At 54.3% G+C, this 7500-nt stretch overlaps 2 non-coding genes and 1 pseudogene across 2 annotated transcripts; all 3 read right to left on the bottom strand.

The window, feature by feature from the left end:
- The window catches only part of LOC144430928 (large subunit ribosomal RNA), a 3676-nt pseudogene extending 3092 nt beyond the window's left edge, over positions 1-584 (bottom strand).
- Positions 585-871: 287 nt separating this feature from the next.
- On the bottom strand, positions 872-1025 carry LOC144430967 (5.8S ribosomal RNA). The gene has a single exon (XR_013479828.1). It is a non-coding gene; the product is annotated as a 5.8S ribosomal RNA (ribosomal RNA).
- Positions 1026-1323: 298 nt separating this feature from the next.
- On the bottom strand, positions 1324-3133 carry LOC144430869 (small subunit ribosomal RNA). The gene has a single exon (XR_013479782.1). It is a non-coding gene; the product is annotated as a small subunit ribosomal RNA (ribosomal RNA).
- Between the last annotated feature and the right edge of the window lie 4367 nt (positions 3134-7500).

Raw genomic sequence — 7500 nt, 5'->3', positions numbered from 1 at the left:
GACCGACGGCAAACCGGTCGTGACCCGCGCCGGTCGCTAGTGCGCTGAGACGGTGCGCGAGCCGACTCGGCAGCGGCGCCTTAAGCGTCCGCGAACCGAGACGGCGCGCCCCCGCACCCAACTGAAAGCGAGCCGGCGACCTGACGGGCCCTCCCGTTTGCCTCTCAACGGTTTCACGAACTCTTGAACTCTCTCTTCAAAGTGCTTTTCAACTTTCCCTCACGGTACTTGTCCGCTATCGGTCTCGCGACCGTATTTAGTCTTAGGTGGAGTTTACCACCCGCTTTGGGCTGCATTCCCAAACAACCCGACTCCGAGAAGACCCGAAGCGGCCAAGGCAAGCGCCCCTATGGGCCCAACACCCGACGTGGGACGAGGCCTCGATCAGAAGGACACCGGCGCTCGCCGTCAGCCGCACTGGGACTTCCGTACGTCACAACTCGGCGCGCTCAAAAAGCGCGCAGATTCGACGCTGGACTCTTCCCGGTTAACTCGCCGTTACTCAGGGAATCCCTGTTGGTTTCTTTTCCTCCGCTTAATAATATGCTTAAATTCAGCGGGTGCTCTCGCCTGAACTCAGGTCGTATGTGTCAAGCGGGCCGCTTCTTACACGGCCCGCTGGCATCGCAAGTCGTCGCCGCCGGCGCCGACCGAGCGCGTACCGTCGCCGCCTTGGCCCACGTCGGTCTTGATCTCGTGACCGGACCGACCGACCTGGACCCGCCCCTCGAACGTAGTTGAACACGTCAAGGGGCCGGCGGTGTACGGGACACGCGGTCGCGCCGAGAAAGCTCGGCGACCGCTTCAACTTGGGGCGACGCCCGGCCGTCTTCGCAGAGGCCAGGCGACGGCCCTCGGGGGAGGACGAACGCGACCCTGAGGCAGACGCGGTCCCGGGATTGACCCGAGACCGCAATTCGCGTTCAGAAGGTCGACGTTCAATGTGTTCTGCAATTCACATTACTTCTCGCACTTGGCTGCGTCCTTCATCGACTCGCGAGCCGAGTGATCCACCGTTAAGAGTCGTCCTCGACGTTTCGCCCGGCGCCGAAGCGCGCGGACGTCACACTGTGGGATCGACCACAAAACCACCACCGACAACAACTGCACAAAAACACCAACAAACGGCGCCGAGCGACCGCCGGGCTGGGCCGGCGGCACATCGAGCGCGGTGCCCAGAAGCCACCATCGCACTCGGCTGCCTTGCTATGCCAACGTGTTACGCGTGTCGCACGGGGCGGAACCCCGATTGACGGCCGCCCTCTCGGCGGCACCCAAAGACAATTAAGTGCGCGGTCGGCCGGGGCCTACCACCACTTTCGGTAATGATCCTTCCGCAGGTTCACCTACGGAAACCTTGTTACGACTTTTACTTCCTCTAAATGATCAAGTTTGATCGTCTTCTCGACACGCCGACGCGGCCGTTGCCAGCCGCGACGGGGCCGATCCAAGGATCTCACTAAACCATTCAATCGGTAGTAGCGACGGGCGGTGTGTACAAAGGGCAGGGACGTAATCAACGCAAGTTGATGACTTGCGCTTACTGGGAATTCCTCGTTCAAGGGAAACAATTGCAAGTCCCTATCCCAATCACGAATGAGGTTCAACGGGTTACCCGGACCTTTCGGCCTAGGTTAGACACTCGCTGCTTCACTCAGTGTAGCGCGCGTGCGGCCCCGGACATCTAAGGGCATCACAGACCTGTTATTGCTCAATCTCGTGTGGCTAAACGCCACTAGTCCCTCTAAGAAGTTAGACGCCGACCGAGAAGGTCGCGTAACTATTTAGCATGCCAGAGTCTCGTTCGTTATCGGAATTAACCAGACAAATCGCTCCACCAACTAAGAACGGCCATGCACCACCACCCACAGAATCAAGAAAGAGCTCTCAATCTGTCAATCCTACCTGTGTCCGGGCCGGGTGAGTTTCCCCGTGTTGAGTCAAATTAAGCCGCAGGCTCCACTCCTGGTGGTGCCCTTCCGTCTATTCCTTTAAGTTTCAGCTTTGCAACCATACTTCCCCCGGAACCCAAAGACTTTGGTTTCCCGGAAGCTGCCGGAAAGGTCGTCATGGTAACGCCTCCCGATCGCTAGTTGGCATCGTTTATAGTCAGAACTAGGACGGTATCTGATCGTCTTCGAACCTCTGACTTTCGCTCTTGATTAAAGAAAACATTCTTGGCGAATGCTTTCGCAGTAGTTCGTCTTCCGCCGATCCAAGAATTTCACCTCTAACGGCAGAGTACGGACGCCCCCGTCTGTCCCTCTTAATCATTACCTCGTGCTCCGAAAACCAACAAAATAGAACCGAGGTCCTATTCCATTATTCCATGCAACACTATGCAGGCGAACAGCCTGCTTTGAACACTCTAATTTTTTCAAAGTAAACTTATCGGCCACCGCCGACACTCAGTCAAGAGCACCGACGGAGAACCGAAGGTGAGGCGAACGCAACCAGTGACACGCCTTGCGACGGACCGGCGGCGCTCGCCCAAAATCCAACTACGAGCTTTTCAACCGCAACAACTTTAGCATACACTGTTGGAGCTGGAATTACCGCGGCTGCTGGCACCAGACTTGCCCTCCAATGGATACTCGTTAAGAGTTTTAGGATGTACTCATTCCAATTACAGGGCCTCGTTAGAGTCCTGTATTGTTATTTTTCGTCACTACCTCCCCGTGTCGGGAATGGGTAATTTGCGCGCCTGCTGCCTTCCTTGGATGTGGTAGCCGTTTCTCAGGCTCCCTCTCCGGAATCGAACCCTGATTCCCCGTTACCCGTTATCACAAAGGTAGGCACGTAGCGTACCTTCGACAGTTGATAGGGCAGACACTTGAATGATACGTCGTCGGTGCATAGACCGTACGATCCGCGTGGTTATCCAGAGTCATCAAACGTCACAGGACGAACCCGGTCGGTTTTGATCTGATAAAAGCGCGCCTCCCGAAGTCGGCGCTTAATGCATGTATTAGCTCTAGAATTACCACAGTTATCCACTTCGCTCACGAGACCAAATAAACCAAGACTGATTTAATGAGCCATTCGCAGTTTCGCTTTACGAGAACTCGTACTTGCACCTGCATGGCTTAATCTTTGAGACAAGCATATCACTACTGGCAGGATCAACCAGATAGCTGCGACAGCTGCGCTCGGCCCTTGCTGGGCCGCCCGGCGCGTGCTCGTCGCATTCGTTTAAGACCGAGGCGATCGCCCGCGGCCGTACTCAGCTTCGACAGTCGCTGGCCGCGACGTCCACGCTCTCGCCGGCAGTGCCAGGCGGAGCGATTTGCGTTTTTTCTTCGCTCGCCCTCTCTCGGGCTCGATCCATTCAGTTTCGCACAAACAAGAGCTCTGCCGGCCGCCTGCAGCGGTGCCTAAAACCCGGTCATAACAATGCGACCGTTCTGCTAGGCCGACAAGCGCTCAAGCCAGACGCTCGATCGAACGCCCCCTACATATTAGTCGAGACAACGGCTCGCTCATTAGCATCGCGTTTGTACTTTATAACTTTTTTCGGCTCGGCTTCTATCGACGCCGATGCCGGCGACGCAGCACTCTCTCGCCCGCCAGCCACCGAGAGATGTGTGCGCTCCGACCGGCCCCGCACGCCGCTCTTTCTTGGCTCATTCGAGTTTACTGTCTTTCGCTCTAACATGCCTTACCTAGGGTTAGGTTAGTATGCTTGCACGTTTGTACTTTAACTTTTTTCGGCTCGGCTTCTTTCTTGGCTCATTCGAGTTTACTGTCTTTCGCTCTAACATGCCTTACCTAGGGTTAGGTTAGTATGCTTGCACGTTTGTACTTTAACTTTTTTCGGCTCGGCTTCTTTCGACGCCGATGCCGGCGACGCAGCACTCTCTCGCCCGCCAGCCACCGAGAGATGTGTGCGCTCCGACCGGCCCCGCACGCCGCTCTTTCTTGGCTCATTCGAGTTTACTGTCTTTCGCTCTAACATGCCTTACCTAGGGTTAGGTTAGTATGCTTGCACGTTTGTACTTTAACTTTTTTCGGCTCGGCTTCTTTCGACGCCGATGCCGGCGACGCAGCACTCTCTCTCCCGCCAGCCACCGAGAGATGTGTGCGCTCCGACCGGCCCCGCACGCCGCTCTTTCTTGGCTCATTCGAGTGTACTGTCTTTCGCTCTAACATGCCTTACCTAGGGTTAGGTTAGTATGCTTGCACGTTTGTACTTTAACTTTTTTCGGCTCGGCTTCTTTCTTGGCTCATTCGAGTTTACTGTCTTTCGCTCTAACATGCCTTACCTAGGGTTAGGTTAGTATGCTTGCACGTTTGTACTTTAACTTTTTTCGGCTCGGCTTCTTTCGACGCCGATGCCGGCGACGCAGCACTCTCTCGCCCGCCAGCCACCGAGAGATGTGTGCGCTCCGACCGGCCCCGCACGCCGATCTTTCTTGGCTCATTCGAGTTTACTGTCTTTCGCTCTAACATGCCTTACCTAGGGTTAGGTTAGTATGCTTGCACGTTTGTACTTTAACTTTTTTCGGCTCGGCTTCTTTCTTGGCTCATTCGAGTTTACTGTCTTTCGCTCTAACATGCCTTACCTAGGGTTAGGTTAGTATGCTTGCACGTTTGTACTTTAACTTTTTTCGGCTCGGCTTCTTTCGACGCCGATGCCGGCGACGCAGCACTCTCTCGCCCGCCAGCCACCGAGAGATGTGTGCGCTCCGACCGGCCCCGCACGCCGCTCTTTCTTGGCTCATTCGAGTTTACTGTCTTTCGCTCTAACATGCCTTACCTAGGGTTAGGTTAGTATGCTTGCACGTTTGTACTTTAACTTTTTTCGGCTCGGCTTCTTTCGACGCCGATGCCGGCGACGCAGCACTCTCTCGCCCGCCAGCCACCGAGAGATGTGTGCGCTCCGACCGGCCCCGCACGCCGCTCTTTCTTGGCTCATTCGAGTTTACTGTCTTTCGCTCTAACATGCCTTACCTAGGGTTAGGTTAGTATGCTTGCACGTTTGTACTTTAACTTTTTTCGGCTCGGCTTCTTTCTTGGCTCATTCGAGTTTACTGTCTTTCGCTCTAACATGCCTTACCTAGGGTTAGGTTAGTATGCTTGCACGTTTGTACTTTAACTTTTTTCGGCTCGGCTTCTTTCGACGCCGATGCCGGCGACGCAGCACTCTCTCGCCCGCCAGCCACCGAGAGATGTGTGCGCTCCGACCGGCCCCGCACGCCGCTCTTTCTTGGCTCATTCGAGTTTACTGTCTTTCGCTCTAACATGCCTTACCTAGGGTTAGGTTAGTATGCTTGCACGTTTGTACTTTAACTTTTTTCGGCTCGGCTTCTTTCGACGCCGATGCCGGCGACGCAGCACTCTCTCGCCCGCCAGCCACCGAGAGATGTGTGCGCTCCGACCGGCCCCGCACGCCGCTCTTTCTTGGCTCATTCGAGTTTACTGTCTTTCGCTCTAACATGCCTTACCTAGGGTTAGGTTAGTATGCTTGCACGTTTGTACTTTAACTTTTTTCGGCTCGGCTTCTTTCTTGGCTCATTCGAGTTTACTGTCTTTCGCTCTAACATGCCTTACCTAGGGTTAGGTTAGTATGCTTGCACGTTTGTACTTTAACTTTTTTCGGCTCGGCTTCTTTCGACGCCGATGCCGGCGACGCAGCACTCTCTCGCCCGCCAGCCACCGAGAGATGTGTGCGCTCCGACCGGCCCCACACGCCGCTCTTTCTTGGCTCATTCGAGTTTACTGTCTTTCGCTCTAACATGCCTTACCTAGGGTTAGGTTAGTATGCTTGCACGTTTGTACTTTAACTTTTTTCGGCTCGGCTTCTTTCTTGGCTCATTCGAGTTTACTGTCTTTCGCTCTAACATGCCTTACCTAGGGTTAGGTTAGTATGCTTGCACGTTTGTACTTTAACTTTTTTCGGCTCGGCTTCTTTCGACGCCGATGCCGGCGACGCAGCACTCTCTCGCCCGCCAGCCACCGAGAGATGTGTGCGCTCCGACCGGCCCCGCACGCCGCTCTTTCTTGGCTCATTCGAGTTTACTGTCTTTCGCTCTAACATGCCTTACCTAGGGTTAGGTTAGTATGCTTGCACGTTTGTACTTTAACTTTTTTCGGCTCGGCTTCTTTCGACGCCGATGCCGGCGACGCAGCACTCTCTCGCCCGCCAGCCAACGAGAGATGTGTGCGCTCCGACCGGCCCCGCACGCCGCTCTTTCTTGGCTCATTCGAGTTTACTGTCTTTCGCTCTAACATGCCTTACCTAGGGTTAGGTTAGTATGCTTGCACGTTTGTACTTTAACTTTTTTCGGCTCGGCTTCTTTCTTGGCTCATTCGAGTTTACTGTCTTTCGCTCTAACATGCCTTACCTAGGGTTAGGTTAGTATGCTTGCACGTTTGTACTTTAACTTTTTTCGGCTCGGCTTCTTTCGACGCCGATGCCGGCGACGCAGCACTCTCTCGCCCGCCAGCCACCGAGAGATGTGTGCGCTCCGACCGGCCCCGCACGCCGCTCTTTCTTGGCTCATTCGAGTTTACTGTCTTTCGCTCTAACATGCCTTACCTAGGGTTAGGTTAGTATGCTTGCACGTTTGTACTTTAACTTTTTTCGGCTCGGCTTCTTTCGACGCCGATGGCGGCGACGCAGCACTCTCTCGCCCGCCAGCCACCGAGAGATGTGTGCGCTCCGACCGGCCCCGCACGCCGCTCTTTCTTGGCTCATTCGAGTTTACTGTCTTTCGCTCTAACATGCCTTACCTAGGGTTAGGTTAGTATGCTTGCACGTTTGTACTTTAACTTTTTTCGGCTCGGCTTCTTTCTTGGCTCATTCGAGTTTACTGTCTTTCGCTCTAACATGCCTTACCTAGGGTTAGGTTAGTATGCTTGCACGTTTGTACTTTAACTTTTTTCGGCTCGGCTTCTTTCGACGCCGATGCCGGCGACGCAGCACTCTCTCGCCCGCCAGCCACCGAGAGATGTGTGCGCTCCGAACGGCCCCGCACGCCGCTCTTTCTTGGCTCATTCGAGTTTACTGTCTTTCGCTCTAACATGCCTTACCTAGGGTTAGGTTAGTATGCTTGCACGTTTGTACTTTAACTTTTTTCGGCTCGGCTTCTTTCGACGCCGATGCCGGCGACGCAGCACTCTCTCGCCCGCCAGCCACCGAGAGATGTGTGCGTTCCGACCGGCCCCGCACGCCGCTCTTTCTTGGCTCATTCGAGTTTACTGTCTTTCGCTCTAACATGCCTTACCTAGGGTTAGGTTAGTAAGCTTGCACGTTTGTACTTTAACTTTTTTCGGTTTGGCTTCTTTCTTGGCTCATTCGAGTTTACTGTCTTTCGCTCTAACATGCCTTACCTAGGGTTAGGTTAGTATGCTTGCACGTTTGTACTTTAACTTTTTTCGGCTCGGCTTCTTTCTTGGCTCATTCGAGTTTACTGTCTTTCGCTCTAACATGCCTTACCTAGGGTTAGGTTAGTATGCTTGCACGTTTGTACTTTAACTTTTTTCGGCTCGGCTTCTTTC

Source organism: Styela clava, chromosome 12 (genome assembly GCF_964204865.1).
Source record: "Styela clava chromosome 12, kaStyClav1.hap1.2, whole genome shotgun sequence".
NCBI classification, from domain to species: domain Eukaryota; kingdom Metazoa; phylum Chordata; class Ascidiacea; order Stolidobranchia; family Styelidae; genus Styela; species Styela clava.
This window is presented reverse-complemented; position numbering and strand designations above follow the sequence as displayed.